The sequence below is a fragment of the Ictidomys tridecemlineatus genome, chromosome 4 (genome assembly GCF_052094955.1).
Source record: "Ictidomys tridecemlineatus isolate mIctTri1 chromosome 4, mIctTri1.hap1, whole genome shotgun sequence".
In the NCBI taxonomy this organism is placed as follows: Eukaryota; Metazoa; Chordata; class Mammalia; order Rodentia; family Sciuridae; genus Ictidomys; species Ictidomys tridecemlineatus.
Genome location: NC_135480.1, coordinates 180,394,591 through 180,418,859, shown reverse-complemented (window position 1 = coordinate 180,418,859; position 24,269 = coordinate 180,394,591). Strand labels below are relative to the sequence as shown.

Here is a 24,269-nt window from a genome sequence, read left to right as displayed (position 1 = left end):
TAGGCCATCTGTTCTTTTTGATAAATTGGTTCTTTTTGATAAATATATCATTTGCTTCTGGATTTTTATCAGTTTTTATTCCCAACTTGTTAATATAAGTGCTTTCTGGGGAATAAGTTCATTTTTTTGTATTTTTTCTGTAGATTGCTAGGAAAAAGACCAGGAAAATCTGTCATTCCAAACCATAGATTCCCATCCATTGCAGAGTGATGATTCAGAACAATGAATTTGCAGTTCAGTTACTGGAGTGACATGCAAGCAACACCACTTTACCACTGCATCTGTAATATATGTACTTTATTCCCCTTTAGTTCTATTAAATTACTAACCATGATTGACATAGCCCTAAAGGTTTTCCAATAATTTCCTATCCACCCACCCCCAAAAAGACTCCAATTAATAAGCAGTTCTCAGCAAATGTCATTATAGTTGGGATAAAAAACATATATACAAATGATTCATATAGCTTTAAATTACCCAATTTTACATCATGTGTTGCTGTAACTCACAATGTGTCATAGTGCATGTAAAAATCCCACAGTAATCAATTTCAATTAAAATGCCTCTCCACCCAAATTAGGTTGCCAATTAAATAAATTATCCTAAACAAGGACTGTACCTAAGGTAAATTAGATTGATCCTTTCACATTGGTATTCTCTAGTTGCACTGTAGTATTCTCACCACTTTCTTTTCAAATAGTAATAAAAAGAATCAGTCTACATGTTTCTGTTTAAAACACAGCAAAATCAGTTATAATTCCCTATCATGTGTGTGTTTGATGGTGTGTGTGTGTGTGTGTGTGTGTGTGTGTGTGTGTGTATACTTCAGCTGGTATTTTAATATTTTAATTACCCTGAAAAGAAATACATAGAAAGAATCATGGCTTTTCAAAGGATTTCCTTTTAGGCATGTTACTTACAGAAGTAGGATTCTCTTTTTTCTGGTTTTACCCAAGCAGGCAAGACATTGCTGATATTCCAGTTTTCACACCATCAGTCTATGTAGATTTCTTTTTAGGAACATGCTTGTGCAATTCCTTTTGTCCTTCTCAATAAAACTCCTCTATCCAAAATCCATAGTCCTCTGGGTTCTGCAAAATCTTGGCTTCTGTCTAGCTCCCCATGAGATTTATCAGTGGAGGATTCCACCATCTTCTGTACTATACATGTAGAGTACCTCCATCTTGAGCAAGAAAAGGAAAAAGCATCTGTGTTAGCTTTTCTGTCGCTGGGACAAGATAACTGAGATAATCAACTTAAAAGGAGGAAAGGTTTACTTTGGTTCCCATGAGTTTCAATCTCTGGTGATTTAACCATGTTGCTTTGGGTCTGTGATGGCGCAGTAAGTAATCATGGTGGGGGTACATGACAGAGGAGGATGATCCCCTCATAGTGGCTGTAAATAAAAGAGAAAATTGAGGAGGCTGAGGACCCAATACCACCTTCAAGGGCATACCCTCCGTGGCCTAACTTTCTTCCATTAGACCTCACTCCTGAAGGTCCCACCATCTCCCAATATTGCCACAGACTAGCAACTAAGCATTCAGTACATGGGCTTTTAGGGGGCATTAAGATTCAAACCACAGCAGCATCTACATTTTAAAACTTATTAAAAAAATTGCATGTGCCCATGTCACGTTAAAGTTATATAGTTTGTGTTTTATTCTGCAAGGAAATACATCAAACAAGTTAATCATAAGTAAGTTTAAATTTAGCAGTTTATCTTCATCTTAATGAATGCCTAAATCCTGTTAGCCACATGCATTCAGATGACTCAAAGCTTTTTTTCTTCTCTAATTTAGCCGAACTATTGGCTGAAATGCCCTAATCTGGAGAAATGACTCCCATCTTTGAAACAGAAAAGGCTCTGAAGAGATTAGAATCACATTATCATTCATTTTACCAGATAACACTGCAGGAAGAAAAGAGCTATTTCAGTCAAACTAATTCCTCATTGTCACACTTGAAACATTAATCCTCAAGCTGAGGCAGACACATATTAAAATTCAAAATTGCACCTCAGGACTCCTTTAGGACAAATTAATTTTTGTTCCATTAAATGCAGCGGGTGTCACATCTCATATATCAATTTGTGTTTATTAAGTGCCTATGGGATGACAGGAGCTGTGCTGAGTGACGGAGACACAAAGGTGAGTGAATAAGACATGCTTACTTCCTTTCAGAACCTGGTGTCCAGTGGGGGAGTTAGGACAGTGAGGTGAATTGTGGGATGTCAGCGTCACAAGGTGCTGTTTGTAAGTTGCCCCAAAGCACTGAAACTTTAAGATACCCCAAATTTCCTTAACAACTCTGCAAATTCTTTGTGTGTGTGTGTGATAAACATATGTTTTAAAGAAGAGTTGACTCTCAAAGGACTTTACTAGTTCAGATATGACTTACTTTATTGGCACATAGCATGTGAACCCCCAAAGTCCCAGTTACTTACTTCTGGGAACCTGCAAAAAGGCACCTCATATCTTTGCACTCAAAAAGAAGCTTACTAGCTACAACTGTTACACAAGAATCTATTTTATCTCCCCTCTCCTGTTCTGGCTCCACACTGCCTGCCAAGTAACTCTAAAGGGGCCCTCTCTCACCCCTGCTTAAGGAAGCTCTTTTGGGAATACTAGGACTGTGCCAAGGGGACTAGTTTTCAATGTTTCCCCAACGGCCACTTCCCCAGGCTAGGATAAACTGTGGCACAGCAAGGTCAGATGCCAACATCTTCTCACAACTAAGTTTATTTCTTGCTGTCACAAAATCTAATAAAGATCTAGGAAACTCTCTAGAGCAACTGTTTTCCAGGTACCAACGCAGCAATTTAGGCTGAGGGACCTCCCACTGTCCTACAGCTATCTCATTCGAAGCAGAAACCCTCCCTGGTCAACCAAGCAGGGCTAAAAGAGATAGTTTAATGGTTACTCATCGACTCTTTTGCTTCAGAATACAATGGTCATAACTAAACACCATGGTTCTGCTTAACTGCAGAGGGTCAAAAATGCAGAGAGGTCTTATGTACGTTTGAAAGTGGAGGAGAGCAGATTTTGGTGAATACTGGTAATATCTACTTGACAAGTCAGTACTGGGTTCTAGGAAAAATCAAAAACCATTGCATTGTTTGGTGCCTGGTCCTCAAATCAATGCTAATTATACCCAGAATCTCAAAATGTTTTTATGAGTAAGCTCTATTGTTTGGTTCTAATTTCTATTTCTATAGGGGTATTGACCTAGCCCAATGGTGGGAGAAAATGTTGCATGATCTCCACTCACAGATACTGCAACAAAGGCAGTCTATTCCATTTCTACCTATTCTTTGAACTTCAGTCACTTTGACCCTAGTTGCCATCCTTCTGTTTTAGACACAATTTTTGACACTTTTAAAAATCCCTTTTTGGATAAAAAAAAATCTTATTTAAGATTAATTATGGGAGTGTCAGGGTTTGGTTTTGTTGTTGTTTGTTTGTTTGTTTGTTGTTTTTTGCTATATTGAGGATTGAACCCAGGGCCTCACACTTACTAGATAAGTGCTCTACCACTGAGCTCACATCTCTTCAGGGACTCTGAATTGAGGAATATGCAGATAAGAACAATAGCCAAATGCTGTTTATCAAGTAGCTTTTTTTTTTTTCAGCAAAATTTTAGAACATACAGAGCCTACAATTCCTCAAAACATTCTCATTGCTGCAGAATCTCTACAAAGGGGAAAACTGAGGCTACTGAAAAACAGAAGTTGCAGTTACAGACACTTCACCACAGAAGATGGCAAGTAGGGACATGAAAAGATGTTCTACCGCATTAGTCACGAGAGAAATGCAAATGAACCACAATGAGAGAGAACCACACACCCACAGAATACCTCACATTTTAAAAACCATACTGGGTGCTGATGAGGCTTCAATTGCCTCTGTACACAGTGTGGAATTCTACACCACTGGTAGGAATATAAAGTCGTGCAGCCACTTTGCAAGACAATAGGCTATTTCTTGAAAAAGTGAAATATACATCTATCATTTGATCAGATCCAGCCATTGCACTCTTAGTTATATGCCCAAGAAAAATGAAAATATATGTTCACATGAAGACTTGTATGTGAACAGTCATAGAGCTTTAATTGTAATAGCTCCAGTCTGGAAATCACTCTAGTGTCCATCAGCAGCAAATGGACAGATTAAGGACTAGTTGTACAATGGGATACTACTTGGCAATGAAAAGGAATGAATTTCTGACGTGTGTAACAATATGGATAAACCTTAAAATAAGTATGCTCAATGAGAGAAGACAGATTTTTTTTAAGATTATGTATTGTATCATGTAATTTATGAAACATTCTAGAAAATGCCAACAAGCCACTACCAAGATAGGATGCCAGTGTTGCCTCAAAATGATGATGGAGTGGGGCAAGGCAGGGAGAAAAAGTACGTTAGGAAACATTTAAAGATAATTAATATGTCCAGTACCTTGATTGCAGGGATGGTTTCGTAAGTGTATACATGTATCAAAACTTAGTAAGTTTTACACTTCACATACAAATGCAGTTTATTAGGCCAATTATATCTCAATGTTGTTATTTAATAAGACTTTTATATAGTGGTTTTTGCACCAGCTAAAAATGAAAGACCTGTCTTGCAAATTTTCATTAAGTTTCAAATTACTTTTTGGAAACTATCCTAAAAGTACAGGTCAGCAGACAGGAGAGGTGAGTGCGGTGGGTTACCTGTCACTCCACTGTGCTGTTATCTATTGGTTTGTTCACAGTTTCTCTAATGAATTCCTTCAAAAAAGTCCAGGTTTAGAAAAAAGAAAAAGAAAACAGTGGGAAAAGCTTTTAAAATCCATTGCATCATCTGATCTTAAATGCCCACTAGCTATTCCATTTTATGAACCTAAGATTATATTAATGAGGAATTTTTCAAATATACTACTTTTTTGAATTGAAATTTCCCTCAGTTATCAAAGACCCACCATATTCCTAGCTTTCTTGACAGTCTTTTCTTCTTCTTCTTCTTCTTCTTCTTCTTCTTCTTCTTCTTCTTCTTCTTCTTCTTCTTCTAGGGGTTGTGGTGCAAATGAAGTATATTGATGGCACACGAATCATCAGATGCATTCCAGTTTCTAACATATTCAAAAGGAAGGTTTGGCATACTCATTGTCACATGTAGTCCTAGGGTTGAGGAAAAGTGTGCATAGGGCCACTCTTTATAAATTCAAGTTGCCTGGACTGTGGTTTCAGCACGAGGGCTAGACTTAGGCATCAATCATCTTAAAAGTAGAAGCAGGCCACTAAAACCCCGATTTCATACTTAACACTGGCATTTTTTCCTATTTCCAGATTCCACAGAATCCCTGATGCTGAGATTGTAGCCAGAATCCAGCTTATTTCTTAAAAATGTAAATTGATATTCACTTGTTTATTCATTCACTCAACAAAAATTCACTGTGCACCTGACACTGTTCTAAAGATAGAGCAAGGAATAAGACAGTTGAGGGTTCCAGATATCATAGAGCTAATATTCTAGCCAAAAAAAAAAAAACAAGTTTAAAAAATATGTACAGATGGAAAATGGTTTGGATTCACTGTAAGAACAAGCAACACTGTTTTAAGGGTATAGAAGGTGTGTGGGCTGTTTCTACTAAGATATGGTAGAGGCTTCTCTGAAGGAACAGTGAGTGATACCAATGAGCAGGCCGTGTGAACATCTGGAATGTAGGATCCCAGACAGAGGCACAGCAAGTGGCATAAGTTCCTGAGGTGGACCCAAGCTTGGTTTGTTGAAGGGACATTGTCAGTATGGAGTCAACAAGAAAGGGGAAGAGACCAGAGATGAGGTGGAGAAGCCAGGTCTTATAGGCCACAGAAAGAAGCTGGCATTTTATTCTAAGTGTGATGGGAAGCTGTGAGGGATGTGGAAGGTTTCTGTATCCTCCACTGGAAGTACTGAAAAAAAAAATCTGGGCACAGGTTGACATCGGCATTCTTATCGAATCACTACTTCAAACACCCAGATTGCTTCTGTTCAAACACAGAATAGAAAAGTAGAGAGAAAACGGCATTTATGCTAGCAACCAAGAAAAGAAAATAGTCACTTGCTAGAGACTTAGACAGATTTCTACACGACAGAAAGGGGAAAAAATGGTTTTCCTACCTATTGCAACTCGGCTACAAGAAGGAACAACTTGGAAGAGGCCTGGAGCCCAGCACCATCCACCCATTTATTTTGGAGCTAGAACTGGAGGTAAGAGGGGAGCAAGAGATGGGCTAGGGGCATGTCTACACCTCCCTACAACCACTCCAGGACAGACTACCCAATATTAGGGGTTGTACCAAACAGGTTCTTCCAGTGTCACTTACTGTCACCATGCCTTTGGTAAGGCTAAATATGCTGGGCAAATATCTGAGGTATTTGCTTTGGCTGGTTGTATAGATCCAGCCTGCCACGACTGCAGCTAACTTGAGTCACAATCACCACAACGACTCCAGAGTAACACCCGTTAGCTCTCCCCATGTATTTTCATAGCAAATTATAAATAGACAAATCCATTAGAGTGTCATCAGAAATGTGTGTGACTCTTTGATATTACCTAAGATACACCAGGTACTTTTTGGCTAGAATGTATAGAATATAGAATATTCTAGAATGGCTAGAATAGAGGTCCTTCTGACCCAAATTGCAGGGATCCACTAGGTCTTGCTGCTGCTCAGGATTACACTTCTGTCACTTAAGTCTTGAATTAATCCTGGATCTATCTGCCTCTTTTCTTCAGTCTCATGGCAACTTCAAGTCAGTTCTCATGTACTGGGATTAGGATGTTTCAGAACACTAGTACCCAACAGGTCCAATCTTGTCAGGCAAAGAATAAAGACCTGGGCCAAGCTACTTCTAATTACATAGCAGACAAGAAATTGAAGTTCTATTATGTGTGAATGAAGTTCCCAGCCACACCCACTTTTGGACCTGGCTCCTTCCACCCTATATCTAAATAGTTTGATGCCTAAACTGTCAAAGGAAGTCTCAGATAAAAATTTGGTTATATGTTCCTTCATTTGGATATCACACAAACTCTGCAGGACTTCATCTTAACTTTCCATGCAAGACAATCAGAAACTAACCTGGGCCTCCTTTTATAAGACTGTGCAAATGGAAACATTTATAGATGATAAAAAAAGATAAAAGAGAAGAAAAAGAAGAGACTCAATCTAAAAGAATCAGAAAAATATCTTCCAATGAAATATAGCTCCTATGACAAATAAGACATTTTAGAAAATTTCTAAACTGAGTTTTTGCAAGATTCAAAAGAAGCTTGAAACTTCAAATCTAGAGCACAAAGTCATGGAAAAAGGATCTATATGGGCCAGTGAGCTGTGGAGAGTTTGAAAAATATGTCTGGATGACAAGTTTCTGAACTCTGTCTTGCCAACTTTTAATATCACAGTAAGTACATATAACTTTAACCATTAATTAATTTATTTTTATTTATTGTTTATTGTGGTGCTGAGGATTGAACCCAGGGCCTTGTACCTGCTAAGCATCCTACCACTGAACTATAGCTCCAGCCCTTAACCTTTAATTTAAAAAATAAGTAAATAAAATATACAAAAGTGTTAACCACATGGAATTTCCAAGTCACACAAACACAGTTTTTCCCTCTTTGGTCATACTTGATTTGGAGATGAGGGTTTGATAAAAGATGGACATCACAAAGCCAAACTTTTACTCATATATTTACCAGTTGACAAGAATGGACCCCATTTGTGGTGGGAATAATCCCTTACAGACAGTGACTTCCCAACTACTATCACAAATTTTAAGAATTGTGAAGTAGGCTGGCTTCTATTAATAAAACTGTAATAAAAATATAATCTATTGTGAGGATTCAGTTGAGATAATGTACAGATACACACAAAATATCCTGCATATAATGACATTCACGTCATCATATCTATCATATATCTCCATTCCACTCTCAGCCAAGAGAATCACATGCAGAGCCCTACTTATTATTGTTATCTCCACCTTATTCATTAGAATGACCTTCTTTTCATGTACTAAAGAAAGCACTTGGGTTCAGTCCCTAATACCAAACACCACACACACACACACACACACACACACACACACACACACACACACACTTTGTATGTATGCTCTTAGCTGCAATTCTATTTTTATTGGTGCAAATTAATTACACAGAATGTTGGGCTTCATTATGGCATACTGGTACAAGTATATAACACAATTTGATCAGTTTCAATCTCCAATGCCTCCTCTTCCCCCTCCCCTCCACTATCCCCCCCTTTTCCCTTCTTCTCTACTGTTGGTCTCCCTTATACTTTCATAATGTCCTTTTGTTTCCCCTACTAGATTCCATGTATGAGAGAAAAAACAGGACACTTCTCTTTTTAAATCTGGCTTACTTCACTTAACATGATGCTCTCCAATTCCATTCATTTTTCTATTAATGACACAGTATTCTTCTTCATGGCTGAACCCAACTCCATTGTGTATACAAACCACATTTTCTTTATCCAGTCATCTGTTGACAGACACCTAGGCTGATGCATAAATTGTGCTGTGATAAATATGGGTATGCTTATATCTCTAAAGTGCTGACTTGGAGATATATATATATATATATATATATATATATATATATATATATATATATATAGAGAGAGAGAGAGAGAGAGAGAGAGAGAGAGAGAGGAGGAGTGTAGCTGGTATTTCTGGTTTTGGTTTTTAGTAGAACCTACGTACTGATTTTCGTTGTCTACCACCTTCTTTCAATACCTTGGGAAACGCCACCACTCAGATGACAAATTATGGCAAAAACACCCCAAATCATTATGTCATCTATCCTCCTGAGGCAAGATAGAATAACTATACTAGGTGCATCCTTTTTCTGCCTATGGGACTTCACTCTGGTTTTTGCCTAGTCTTTTAAGTGGAGAGAGCAATTTTTTTTAAGTGGGAGGGAGATCCCACAACTTTCCTCCAGTACCAGCTGTGTGGAAGGAAAGAGGGAAACAATTCAAGGGAAAATGCCTACAAGAAGAGATCTCCAAGTGTGTGAAGCATCAAAGCAATTATCCTAAGCTAGTTCTGTTTATGTTACCGTCACCCTTTGGAAATGGAGTCTTTCCAGGGGTCAGAGGAGAAAGCCTTGAGCTCCCTCTAGAGGATAAAGTGTGAGGCACATGCTTCCCCAGACTTGAGCCCCTATATTTAACAGAGATGTCAGCCCTTCCCCAGAAGAGGCACCAGATCCAGCCTCCTTGCTGCCTTGGGCACCTCTTTCTTACAGCACTCACCCCATCCTTCACTTACATCAAGTGCTGTCCTTGAGGGTAACAAGACTGTCCTTAAGTCTTCTCCATCCATTGTAATGGCTCCTGGTAGATAATAGACCCTCAGCAACTGTGTTTGTTAGAGGAATGAAAGCATCCACGGGAAACAAAAAACACTAAACTGCTGGAAGGCCATGCTTTATATTGCAATGCTTGTTTATTTTACCTATCTTCTTTTCTATTCTGTCCTCTATCTTTATTATAACTAATAACTTAAGCAAATACAATACATAATTCTTATTCTTCTGCCTGCCTTTAGGAGAGGAGAAGCACATTCAAACAGAGGAAGTGAGTAACTCCAGGTAACAGTCAGGAGGGATTAGAATAATGAAACAAAGCCAGGTTTTCCTGACTTCAGATTCCACAATCAGTTATCAGTGAGGCCACTTTACTGTTTCCTTTGGATGTTTTACTGGCTTCAGCTTAATGTCTGCAACTGCCTATATGCACACATGCACATTGCATACAAATTGGTAAAATCGTGATAACTTTGTCTGGTTTCCTGACTTATAAAAATGAACACTGATTGTAAAACCAAACAAAATAACACTGGTTCTCAAGCCTGATTGCACATTACAATCATCAGGCGGAATTTTTACCAGCACCCAAGCCTTACCCTGAACATTCTGACTTAATTGGTCTAGCATTCAGATGCATAACAGACTTTTTTTTTTTTTTTTTGAGAGAGAGAGAGAGAGAGAGAGAGAGAGAGAGAGAGAGAGAGAGAGAGAGAATTTTTTAATATTTATTTTTCAGTTTTCGGTGGACACAACATTTTATTTTATGTGGTGCTGAGGATCGAACCCAACACCTCGCACATGCCAGGTGAGCTCGTTACTACTTGAGCCACATCCCCAGCCTCAGACTTTTAATACACTGAGAACCATTGAAATATATATAAAAATGTAGAGAACAAACGTTGAATCTTTTATATCACCACTCAGAGATAACTACCACTGTTGACATTGTGGTGAATTTCTTTTCTGTTTGCATGGAAACTCACTCCAACATTATAAAAAATATATCATAAAAAATATTTTGTAATGTGGCTTCTTTTATTTGTTTGGGTTTTGCTTATGTTGTGGTGCTGGGAATGAAACCCAGGGCTTCACATTTGCCAGGCAAATGCTCTACCTTTGAGTTACACCCCCAGATAGTTTGTTTTTCTTACCCCAACTCCTCTGCCTTCATTATATACAAGTTTTATACCTTTATAGAATTACACTGTGTACATATTAATGTTAATACCATCACTTGAAAGCTTCTACTGATATTCATATTTTAAAAATTTATTCTGTTAAAATCAACCCTGTACACATTGCTGAGCTGCTAGGCTTGTTAATATTATTTAATTCTCCAATCTGATTTATGCTTCAATATAGCTCTCTCCTCACCTATAGGAAGAGAGGAGAAGGAATGGGGGGAAAGATACAAAAACAAGTCCAAGAAACAGAAAACCTGGTGCTTTTCTATCCTTGGCTCACTTTGGACACATTGGAATGATGAGGATGACTCCTCTAGCCTGTTTCCAGGAATGTCAGTGTGTGTGTGAGACCAAATACTACCCCACTTCCTAACCAGATTCCCCTGAAGCCTTTTGTGTGGTCCAGGGTTGGGCATTACAGTGAGTGGTAAGCTCTTTATCCTCTGGAGGATGGTTCACAGCAGGTAGTCCATTTGCCACAAGAGGTCACTAAGGAATAGAGGACCACAGCTTCTCTAAGAAACTCCTCTGGGCTGAACACATAGGTTTTTAGGATGTCTGTTGGTAGGGATCATAGTACCATAGTGATCTGTAGAACACCAGGGTCCTGGATTTATTATAGACACTGCTTTGCTGCAAGATCAAAGGAAGACCTTTCTTTCCACAATCATACCACAGCCATTGTTTCAGGAATTATCTTGCAATCCTAGAAAAGCTAAGGAAAGAGAAGGGATTAATTACATAGACTTTGGGGTCATAAATACAGTGATTATATTTCAACTCAGTAACTATTTCAACTCAGTAACCCTTTAACAAGTGAAATATACTTTCTAAGCCAGCATTTCCTCTTCTGGGAAAAGGTAGTAAATATGGTATAACTACTAAATAGGAATTAAAATGTTTGGTACATGTTTACAGCTAATTAAGTGTTAGTTGTTTTGTGTCTACATTTGGTATAGGAGGGGAAATGAGTTTGAGGCATTTTAAATTAGAGGGGCTAGTGAAACATCTCAATGAAGAAAATAGTAAGAGTATATATGTTTTGTAGTATGCATGTATGAAATATGCATATGAAATTCATATGCATGTGGGAACTACAAAACATACATAGTCATACACAGTCAATGGGAGTGTTAACTAAATAGAGAGGTATTCTTTCTTATTTATGCTATCTGGCAATGTTTTTTGTTTGTTTATTTGTTTTGTTTTGTTTTTTAGTTTTAAATGGACACAATATCTTTTTATGTGGTGCTGAGGATTGAACCCAGTGCCTCACACATGCAAAGCAAGTGCTTTACCCACTGAGCTACAGCCCCAGCCCTGGCAATGTGTTTTGAGAACTAAAAGTGTTCACATCAGTCAGGAAGCAAAATGCAGCAAAGATCTCAAAATATAACATCTTTAGATAGAAATGTTTTTCAAAAATCTCATGGAACACCCAATAGGCAGGCAGTCTAGGGCTCTGCTCTCTGCTGGCTTTATGGGTGTTTCCTGTGCTTTTGTCACACAGGGCCGTCCACTCAAAAGGGTTCAAGGTTTGCTATTGCCATCTTGAAAGGCTTTAGTGATTTTAATATTTAAGTTTATGTTATAAGTAAAGTCCAACAGGACAATGGAACAGGCACATAATCAAGGGAATATATGGCATAATATGTTTGTATATGGTGTTGCCTCTGCTCTGTGAGCAGAGACTTGCGGAGGACCCTTGATGCACAGGAATGCAGGAGAGTCTCAGCGAAGGAGTACAGGGAAGATACCAAGCATCTGGAAAGGCCAAGCTTTCCAATCAAACCAAAGCTTGCTTTTGTTCCAGAAACAAACAAACAAAAAAAAAAAAAAAAACCATGGTGTGGTAAGAAACATCAACAATGAAGAGACCCTATCCCATCCTTTCTTCTTTGTGTCACTTTCTTGTATTAGCCAGCCACTTAACTTGAAAAGGGTGACATGGCAGGGAAAGGGAAAGACAGGGCAGCCTGCACTTCCTTTTCCTCTTAGTACTTCTTTACTCATTAGTAAGTGGAAGGTAGAGAGCGCAAGAGAACGTGTGTTACCAAGAAGTGGAATAAAGAGGTTGAGTTTTGTGCAGCCTTTCTACTCTCCTGATAAGAATGAAATGCATGCCTACAAGACGTAAGTTGTATCGTTTTTGTGATTCCACACACAGGTTAAATGTTCCCGTATTTGTATTCAAAACTGGCATAGCACAATGTAGAGATGAGTGGCAAAATTTATACTAATGATTCAAATTTTAAGCTTTCTTAACATTAAACAGCCATTTAAAAATCAAAAGAGATACTATGGAAGAAAAAGAAACTTTATATTTTGCTACCATTTTTAAGCACTGGAGATTGAACCCAGGGGAACTCCACCACTGAGTTACAACCCCAGTTCTTTTTATTTATTTATTTATTTTATTTTATTTTATTTTATTTTATTTTGAGACATGATCTCCTTGAGTTGCTGAGGTTGGCTTCAAACTTGTAACCCTCCCACCTCAGCCCCCCAGGTCGCTGTGATTACAGTCAAGTGCGACTGTACCCAGCTAATTTTACTACCTTTAATGGCACTTCCCCCTTCTTTCGGACCAGAACCCCACATTTTCGTTTTGCACTGCTCCCACAGGTTATGGAGCTCTCCCTGCTGCTACCTTCAACATGTGACTTCTGGTCATATCTAGCTCAAAAAAAAAAAAAAATGAAATGACATCATCTGGGTATGAAGGAATGCCTGTCCCTTGTTAATTCTTCTCAGGTGTTTCCTGGTTCTGTTTCAGCCCCAGGCACAGAGCTAAGGGGCTAGGAAGGAAACAGACACGTGGAAAGATGTCCCCTGGTCACAGCTCTGCATCCCCCTCCATCCTTCATCCTCCCCCACTCATCTGCAAGTTAACACTCAGCACATTCCTAACTCTTCACAGATTCCTCAGTTTGATTCTTCCTGACAGTCTCAGAGAAGACCTTTTCTTTGAACTCACTTACAAAGTTCTCCCTTACCGCTCCTCTGGTCCTCCCCATACAACCTTGGGACATGCTTAAAAGAAAAACCAAAATGGTTCAGTAACGCCAAAGGTAGCTTTTAAGTCTAGTGAGATATGTGAAAGGAAATCTCAAGGCTTCTGTGAGTGGCTGGTTGCTAGCAGAGTCAGTGGCCCTGCCTGGTGTTAAGTTGCCCTGTTTGGAGATTCGAGGTTTAGAGATGAGCTGAGGGTACCACCTAGTAGAGAAAAAGCAATTCAGATCTGTCAAGGAAATCTGCAAGGGAGGAGGGGAGGAGGAAGGGGAGAGAAGAGAAGTAGAATTTCCAGCAGTAGACAGAACAAAGGACTTTCAGGGATGTAGAAGGTTAATGCTCAATTTTAAACTGCCACCTTGTAATACTTGATCCTCTCTGGAAACCTTTATGTCCACAAAAAAGACTTTGTGAAATCACATATTTTTTTTTCTTGCTTTTTTATGGAAATCAAATGAAGGGATCAAGTTTCCCATTATGGAAAGAGCAGGGTAGGTGTGCTGGAGCTGGGTGAATTGGACTCAACTGATTGGGTGAAATGAGAAGCTCTTGGCCAGAGTAATCTCAATAATATAATACCCTGCCCCTGGAAATTTTCCCCACACTGCGGAAAGGTACTGGACTTTCTGTAGTTCTAGGATAGAGGTTTGAACCAATCTTATCTGGATATAAAAGGGCAAGGAGAAGCCAGCTGAGCTCTGAACCTATTTGTGATCATGCCTTCTCTTATTTGCCAGACCCGTGTCTGTTGGGATGGTGGCTTTTGCAGAACCGCTGCAGGCAGCTTCCCTCACAGCTGAGGGAAGGGAGGACAAGGGGAAATGAGCATCTTGAGAAGAAGCCTCCGAGAAACAGAATGGAGGAGGGAAGAGGATACTGAAAAATGACTGGCAAATTTGCTTTTACATAGTAGAGCTCTCACAAGAGATGGCTCCAAAATATAATCATCTTTTAAGAACTGGTTGTCTTAGAATCCCCCCTCCTGCTTTCTTTCTTTTCTTTTTTTCAGTATTGGATATGGAATCCATGGGTACTCCACCACTGAGCTACAACTGAATACTAAGGTACATTTTTATTGTTATTGTTATTGTAATTGTTGGGTTTTGTTGTTGTTGTTGTTTTGAGACAAGTTGCTCAAGCTGGTCTCAAACTTTTGATCCTTCTGCCTCAGACTACCAAGTTCCTGGGATTATTACAGCCTTCTTCCTACTTTTTTTTTTTTTCAGTACTGAGGATTGTACTCAGGGGCACTTGATCACTGAGCCACATCCCCAGCCCTATTTTGTATTTTATTTAGAGACAGGGTCTCGCTGAGTTGCCTAGCGCCTCACTTTTGCTGAGGATAGCTTTGAACTCTTGATCCTCCTGCCTCAGCTCCCCCACTCCTTGCCCACCAGCCACTGGGATTACAGGTATGCACCATGGCGCTGGCTCTTCCTACTTTTTAAATTTTTTTTTATCTTTTATGTTTCTATTTATTTAAAAATCTTTGATTAATAGAATAATTTGGAGTTCCTGGAGAAAACTTGGAAACCGCAAGAAATTATAATGAAAGATCAAACATGATCACTCTTCTGGTTCATATATACATACATACATACATACATACATATATATTTCTTTATAATAAAGATCATAATGCACAAAATTTCCTTTAACATTTTATCCTCATTATTTTTCTTGCCATTATGTCTCCTTAGTTGACATAATTTTAATGTTTTCAAAATACAAATAGTATATCAAAGGGATATGCCAACATTTACTTATCATTAGATCATTGAGTTATATTCCCAGTCCCCCAATAATGCCAATTTTAGTAACACTATAATATAGTATTTAAAAACACTATAATATAGTATAGCCTTTAATTTTTTTCACTGAGGCACAAATCATATTTCAAACTTAGTTTTTCTTCTTTCACACATCACTGACTTTATCCTAGTCCAATTCACCTCTGAATGGACAAGTCTTCATGTGTGTATAACCAAAAATCCACATTCATTTTCGCCTCCCACAATCCAAATTCTACCTAATAGAAATCTTCTTAAAGAAGAGTAGCCTTCTTTTTTAATTTAATTTTTATTTATATCTGAATGCATTAGTAGAATGCATTACAATTCTTATTACACATATAGAGCACCCCCAACTTCCTTAATAAGACTCTTTTGGTGCAAGAATTAAAATTAAGAATCAAAAAGTCAATAAATGGACTCAAACTAAAAAGTTTCTTCTCAGCATAAGAAACAATCTGTGAAGTGAATAGAGAGCCTACATCTTGGGAGCAAATCTTTACCCCTCACACATCAGACAGAGTACTAATCTCTAGAGTATATAAAGAACTCAAAAAGCTAAGCACCAAAAAAAAATATAATAATAATAATAATAATAACCCAATCAATGAATGGGCCAAGGACCTGAACAGACACTTCTCAGAAGAGGATATACAATTAATCAACAAATATATGAAAAAAATGAGAAATGCAATTGGAGAAATGCAAATCAAGACCACTCGAGGATTTCATCTCACTCCAGTCAGAATGGCAGCTATTATGAAGACAAACAACAATAAATGTTGGCGAGGATGTGGGGGAAAAAGGCACACTCATACATTGCTGGTGGGACTGCAAATTGGAGCAGCCAATCTGGAAATCAATATAGAGATTCCTTGGAAAACTGGGAATGGAACCGCCATTTGACCCAGCTATCCCTCCCCTTAGTCATACCCAAAGGACTTAAAAAACAGCATACTACAGGGACACAGCCACATCAATGTTTATAGCAGCCCAATTCTTCCCACTTTTAAAAGTGACAAGAAATCAGAGGGACTCTATTCTCCCTTGGTGAATGACTCAAAGAAGGGCCACCAAAGAGAATATCAATAGAAGGCAGGGCCAGGGTAGGAAACAGATAAAAGAGAATGACTCCTCCCTCCTTTTCCACTCCACCTTCCACACCAGGGCTTCTGCCCCTTGGTCATGAGCATTATGCATGCAGCCTCCTGCTGGGAGGCCAGTAAAGCAAAACTAAAGCAAAGCTTCCAGGCTTCTTGCCAGGGAGATAACTTGTTCTAAACTCTTATTTACACCTCCAGATGGCAGCCCAACAGGCCGGTGCTGGCATGCCTGGGGGTTGGTGTGCCACAGAGGACATGCTCTCTCCACGCAGTCTGGCCATGCACCTTGAACAATGTGGCACAGGGGCTAGTGACGTGAACCTGTCTGCCTGTCTGGCAGACTGGCTTCTCTGCCACTCAGTCTGCTCCAGATTTAGAGGCATGGGTGTGTGGCCTCATCTTGTGACCTTATCTCTTTCCCTCATTCCCCTTTAATATATTTCCACAAGTAAAATAGCCATTGTCTTTATTCTTCTCACACCTGCTTCCACCTCTCTCCGTCTCCTTCTGTGTATAAACTGGTTCAGGTAATGGCAGTAGGCCCCTACTACCCTTCAAGTGAGGGATACCTCTTCATGGGTATGGGTAAACAACTTTGGTTTGGACTCAGGATTCAGGTTATTTTTCTACATATTAGATGGAGAAATATTTTGTAGGTAAGAGTGAGATGGGAAGATTCTGGATGAAGGATACAGGAGATAATGAAATTGGGTACTGTGGGAGCAAACATTTTGAAATGTTTGGTGACCAAGAGGGAGAAGAGAACTTGAGAATTGTGGGGAGAAGGAATGATGACGATGGACAACAGCTGTTATGTTCACAGTACTTACCTTTGGCCAACATTATGCTTAAAACCCTATGATTGGGATGGGGATGTGGCTCAAGTGGTAGCGCGCTCTCTTGGCATGCACGGGGCGCTGGGTTCGATCCTCAGCACCACATAAAAATAAAATAAAGATGTTGTGTCCACCGAAAACTAAAAAATAAATATTAAAAAATTCTCTCTCTCTCTCTCTCTCTCTCTCTCTCTCTCTAAAAACAAACAAACAAACAAACAACAACAACAAAAACCCTATGATTCATTATTCAACCCAATCCTCTAACAACTTTGTGGAGTCATTTTTATTATTATCCTTTTACTAATCAGACTCAGAAACAATTAGAGAATTTCTCCAAAGCATCATAGCAAGAAAGCTCAGAACTGGAATTTGAAACAAGTTCTATCTGACCTCAAAGTCCAAATTCTTAAGGATTGTTACATTGACTCACCAAGAAAATTTATGGGTGGACCTTCAAGAAAGAGAGATGAATTTGTAGATGACTGAATTAATTACCTGGGAGGGTAAGCAGCCCTGTCCTTTATTTGGTGGGAGATAATGTGGCACCCAGGTGGCCACTAGCAGTTGACTGGTGTATCACCTGCTTAAGCTACTGGCCCTCAGCAGTCTGAGCCTGTACCCACCCAGCCTTCCAGGACGGCAGAGTTCTGGATCAGTTCCTGAAGACTGTTAAGGTGGGAGGAAGCAAACCTGAAAAGCAGGAGGAAATGAGGCAGGAAGCTAGAACCTTCCCGTCTCTTCCATGCACGCCCAGATTCTGCAGATCTCTATGTAAGAGTCAATCCATAGCAACAATACTTTCTGAAAGAAAATATTTCACAGTTGAAGTTTCTTATGTTTTTGTCTTAAACTATTTCCTTTGCTCTAGGACAACTATGTTTCAAAATCATGCAACTTTAAGATATCAGAGCATGAAGAGAACTTTCATTCACATAGATAAAAAGCTCAAAGCTTGTGGAGAACCTTAGACTCCTAAGCCTGTGTTTCAGTTCCTGCCTGGCTGCTTACTAATGGCACCACTTTGGGCAAGATATTAGATCATTCCCCTCCTCTCCAAAACAATGCTTATCCTTCTAATAAATGGGGATTAGTGGTGCATTGTATGGGAAGTGCCCTGTTAGGTGGAAGTGTTCAGCAAAAAGGCAATGCCCTCCCATGAACAATGCCATGTAGCTATCAAGAGTAGCGTTAGGGGCTGGGATTGTGGCTCAGCAGTAGAGCGCTCACCTAGCACATTCGAGGCCCTGGGTTCGATCCTCAGCACCACATAGAAATAAATAAATAAAATAAAGATATTAAAAAAAAAAAGAGTAGCCTTAGGTCCCGAATCTTGCTTCCTGATTCTCAAACTGTGTGTGTGTGTGTGTGTGTGTGTGTGTGTGTGTGTGTGTACTCAACTCACCGTTTGTGCTATAGGAGCAGAGAACTATTCTGTGAAGTAACATGAAGTGACTTTACAGTTATGTAGGGCTTCCTAGATGTCAAAGCACTCACTCAGGTGCTATCATTTAGGCAATGCAGCAACACAAGAGGGTCGCTATTTCTAGGCCCACTGTACACAAAAAATGTACACAAAAGGAAGGGAGGCTGGGAGGAGGGGCTTCCTGCAGCCCTGTGGCTGGACAGAAGCAGAACAGGACCTAACCTGGTGTTTCCTCATTTGGAAATTTTTCCTCTTGCACACAATGTTTTCCCACCTAAAGGCCCACAGTTTTACCAAAGAGATAAGGAACAGTGAAAGAAATATTGGGCTGGGGGTCATAAATGACATAAGTAACCACAACCTGATTAGATAGTGAGAGGAAAATTGGACTTTGAGACGATTGAGCAAAAGGCAAAGAGAAAACACTGACCAGGTGGTAAATAACCCAATGTGAGGGGTTGTGGGAACATGGGGATGGGTGGCCAATGAGGACCACAGTGTAACTCTTTCCTGTCACATAAATACTGGTCCCTCAGTAATTCTGAAATTATTTCCTAATGATTCTGCTTCCACAGCATCCTAACTGCATCTACCCATTTCCTCAGTGAAGGAAAACCTCAAATTCTTGATGAATGAATTCTTCATGAATAATGACTGCTGATTTCAGAGTCTTGAAAACATCCCAAACATTGAAGCAGTTTATAAAAAAAAGGAAATACCCAAATCACAGATTGAAAAAGATATTTTTAAGTTCCAGCCATGATCCCTACGGTTGTCTTGTGTAGATGTAGCCCCTTTTCATCAAAACTCTTTCTCCATTCCAAGCTTCAGTTTTACTCTCCAGTATCAAGAAAGGTGATATTTCTAAGTCCTGGAATATGAGTACTCTCATGTTCACTCATCTTGGATAAAGAATTTACACAGGCACTCTACTTGTACAATGCATAGAGTTCAGATTTCTTAGCAACGAAGTGTGTCTAAAAATTTGCCATGAAGAAATGGAAGGTGAATCCTGACTCTTCAATTCCCATGTTGCCCTGAGCTTCATTATGGTGCCTTAAGACTATACGCTCCAATTCTAAACCTTTAAAAATGGGTGAATTGTATGGTATGTGATTCTAATTTAATGAAGCTGATACATTAATAAAATAATTGAAAGCAGGGTTTAAAAAAGATATTTGTACATTCATGTTCCCCATATCATTATTCACTATAGCCAAAACATGGAAGCAGCCCAAGGGTCCATTGACTATTCAATGGATGAAGAAAATGTGGCATACATACAAAATGGAATATTATTCAATTTTTAAAAGAAGGAACTCTGACATATGTTATGACATGAATGAAACTCCAGGACATTATGCTAAGTGCATTAAGCCAGTCACAAACACACAATTAAGATTTCAAGGAGGGCTGGGGATGTGGCTCAAGCGGTAGCGCTCACCTGGCATGCGTGCGGCCCGGTTCGATCCTCAGCACCACATACCAACAAAGATGTTGTGTCCGCCGAGAACTAAAAAATAAATATATATATAAAAAAAAAAGATTTCAAGGAGAACCTAGAGTAGCCAGACTCATAGAGATAGAAAATAGAATGCTGGTTTCCATTTGGGTGCAGAGTGGAATGGAGAGTTGTTTAATGGATAGAGTTTCAGTTTTGCACAAGTTTTGAGATTGATGGCAAAACAAAGTGCATATACTTAATGATACTGAACTGGACACTTGAAAGTGAGTAAGCTATAAATTTTATCTTATGCGTATTTTAGCACCATATTTTTGAGGAGTGGGGAGCTATGGTTCTTGTGTAACATTGCAGGGGAGCTGCAATCTAGATTCCCACGAAGTTCCAAATGAACAATGATAGAAAAGCTTTAAAATCCTAGTTATAATAAACAAGAAAATACTCAAATTAGTTTTAGAAAAAGCAAAGGTGATATTCTACTTGTCAATAATTTCAAAGATCACAAGGATATTAATTATAAGCCATTTACTCTGGACTTTTTTGAGATTGAAATTCATGCATTAATATATTTATTAACCCATTTATTCAACAAAAATTGATTGGGTACCTGCTGTATTCCCGACATGGGACTGGATGTTGGGCAGACAGTGGTGAAACATCGCTGGTCCTTCCCTCTTGGGTCTTACAGATGAGCAGAAGCAACTGGCATGAAGCATGCATTGGCCATGTAAAAATCTGGAATAGGTAGGCTTTTCTTAGTCTTTTCTCTCATGTTACTTCAGAGTCATCCATGAACACTGCAGCAACAATGACAAACACAGCCACCACCATAACCACCTCTTAGTACTTTTTGTATTCATTGGTTTGGTATGATTTGATTCTTGACCCCAACACTACCTTTACACCCCTGGTGTTGTGAAGTGTTCTAAGATCGAGTCTCTCTTACTCATTTTATATTCTCAACAAAATATATCCTTTCCAGAAGTTTCCACAGCTACCAAAACACTCTACACACAGAAGTTCAGTAAAGATTTTTTCAACTAACCATCTCTCCATAATCAAAATCATGACTGCTGATTCAGAGTTATGAAACCATCCCAACCACCAAATCGGAATGCAATTCAACAAGGAAATACCTATATCACAGATGGGGGAAGGTATTTTTAAATTCCAGCCATGATTCTTCAAGTTGCACTGTGTAGGTGTGGACTTCTTTTTATGAAAGTTCTTTCTCATAATATAATAATCCTATAGTGAGTATAACTCCATGATACATAAAATTTACTTACATAGTCAAGTTTTTTCTGGTCTCACACCTTGTGCTGGGTGCACGAATACACTTAACTCCATGGCCTGATGATTGATTTTGTATCACATTCAAACCAGAAATACCTGGAATGGGGCAGGAAGTGAAGAATAAGTTGGCAGTTGTTGAAGGTATTGACAGTAACGATTCTGAATGACATCAGTTATCACCTTTTAAAATAATCAATAATTGGAGATCTCTAAATCACAGGTGTGTTCATATTTACCTATTTCATGAAAATCTATTCTATGTTAGACTATTAATGTTATTTAATTCATGCTTCACAATCAGTTTCTAGTGGAGACCTTACCAGTCCTTTTACCAGATGGTGAAACTGGACCAAAAAGTGAGGACTTGGCTGGGGATGTAGCTCAGTAATACAATGCTTACCTAGCATGCACAAGGACCTGGGTTCAACCCCCCAGTACTGTTTAAAAAAAAAAGAAAAGGTTGGGAAATTCTCCCATGTTTCTCAGCCTCCAAGTCCCATGGTATTTCAATCTTGAACATTTGACAGGGCTAGGAGGCTTTTTTAAAAAAAACAGCTCCAACCAACAAAACAAAATAAATAATCTGTTCTGCTTGGAGTCCTTCTTTCTCTAAGGTCCAGTAAGCCCTTAGCTTTGCTTTCCTGAACTTTGAGTTTCAAAAGCACATCAATCCCTGGAGGTGGGCAAATGCTGATGGGAGAGGAGCAGCAGCAGGCGGTATGGTACTGCTCAGGGCCAGCTGTACTCATGCTCCTCTGACGTGCCTGGCCAGTCTGCTGTTCACGTGAAACTACGCCCAGCATGACCAGGGGCACCTAGGTCTGCCGACGCAAGTGATTCCTCTCTGATTAATGCAGGTTTAACGTCCAAGGTTATAAACTACTGAGAGGCAGACAAGGAAAAAACTGACCTATGCTGTCTGTGTTCACTAAAATGTGAACAGGTCTGCTTTAGACCATTGACTTGGAGCAAGACATAGTCTGCATGTACCTGTCTTATGACTCCAGACAAGTTATTTGCTCTCTCTGAACAAGAATTATTTTGTGCATAAAGTGGGAGTAACAGATCTTTCCTAAGAAAAGTGATAAGGTGGAAGATCATGAAGAAAAGGAACCAAGTGTACCATAGAGCCTTAAAAGAGAAAAGATAGCTATTGTGATTGTCACCTTTGTAACACAAATAGTGGCATTTCTCAGCAGGTAGAATGTTTTAGCCACTGTTCTGACCACCCCAGCTTGGAACCCCAAAGGCCATCACTACACCCACTCTCCATTCTTCATCACCATCTGCCTCTTCTTCCTTCCTTCTTTTTTAACAAATCCATATGTCTCCAGATGAAGTCACCTTGGTCTCAAGAATCTAGTACCGTGTTCTTAAATGAGCACCAGGTGGAGATGGGAGAACCAGGAAATGAAGTCAGAGTTGCTGATGAGGACCTCAGGACAGTCTTGGTCAACACTTCCCTCACCAAATAAGCCCCAGTTTTGTGTTTCAAATACTCCAGTTTCTTCAATTATCACATATAGTGTCTAGCCCTTCCTATTTTGAGAAACTGAGCTTTAACTATATTTGGAAAGCCTAATTCTCTTGCTTCTTTTCCCTTCATCTTATTGCTATTTCACTTTTTCACCAAATAGATCCTAATGTTATGCTCTGCACCATCAACCACTTTAGTTCTGTTTGCTTTTGCTTTCCCTTTTATGAGTTATTCCAAAAGAACATGTTCCAGAGAATTTATGTTTTCCTATAATCATGGCCATTGTATTATATTTTAAGATTTCTCCCTTTTATTTGCCTCAGAAAGCACTTGATATTTTTCCTTACTTTCTCAAGCAATTGATTTTGATTTAATGCTCAGGAAAAAAAAAACTTTTTGTAGAATGAACTGATGCTTAGTGCTGTACTTGGGAGTGCTGATGGCTTTGATCCAACACTTGGACTTTACTTCTGGTTTTTACCAACTTTGAAGATAAAAGTATAAATGTTGAAAGAGAATGAGAATAGTGTAAAAGATGGTAGCTCCTGGCTCTCATCCATCAGGGAGCCCTGCTTAATTTTTGTAGACTGGATATGATGGGAAAAATATGTTGTAGGTGGACATAATACCTTTATTTTATTTATTTATTTTTATGTGGTCCTGAGGATTGAACCCAGTGCCTCATAGGTACTAGGCAAGTGCTCTATCACTAAGCCACAACCCTAGCCTAAAGATACAATTTTTTAAATAAAATGGTTGAATTTTATTTTCCATCAAAAAAAAAAACTATACATAGGGAATTCAAAATACAGAATCTATTTCCTCTTGTGAAAGATCATTCAAATTTAATTATAGAGTAAGCTGTTGGAACTGGCCACTAGTGAAGCATTAAAGATAAGTTATGAAAATACAGGACTGATTGTTTAATTTGGAAATATGACTCTTGAATAGCCTACTGTAGTATACACTCAATGCTCCTATGAAGGAGGAATTCTGCTTTTCAGAGGAGGAAATTAAAGCTCAGAGTAGTAAAATAAATAAATAAATACATACATACACACCTTGATCATGGTCATGTTTTTAGAAAGTACTAGAATTAAACTAATAAGAAATCTTCCCAGGATCCCTTGATGGGCCCTAGAGCTCAGTCATTCTCTAGCTGCATGATTTAGGGGACTCTCTCGGAGTGCACCACTCCTCAGCTTCCTCACCTGTAAAATGTAAGGTGTTGACCAGGGGTCATGTGTTCTAAAGCCAGCCTGTGTAGCTTTAACATTCTATGAGCCTAAGGAGGGTGTGGACATGATTAGAAGGATTGGT

General features: G+C 39.0%; 1 long non-coding RNA gene across 4 annotated transcripts; it reads right to left on the bottom strand.

Moving 5' to 3' along the window:
* Positions 1–276: 276 nt before the first annotated feature.
* Positions 277–24,247, bottom strand: LOC144377318 (uncharacterized). 4 transcript variants are annotated; one of them, XR_013438198.1, is made up of 5 exons: positions 24,011–24,247; positions 21,466–21,568; positions 20,784–20,973; positions 20,159–20,227; positions 277–1,183 (listed from the first exon to the last, which is right to left on the bottom strand). It is a non-coding gene; the product is annotated as an uncharacterized LOC144377318 (long non-coding RNA). The 4 variants fall into 4 exon arrangements; XR_013438199.1 differs by lacking the exon at positions 24,011–24,247 and adding an exon at positions 21,873–22,304; XR_013438201.1 differs by lacking the exon at positions 277–1,183 and adding an exon at positions 1,260–1,396.
* Between the last annotated feature and the right edge of the window lie 22 nt (positions 24,248–24,269).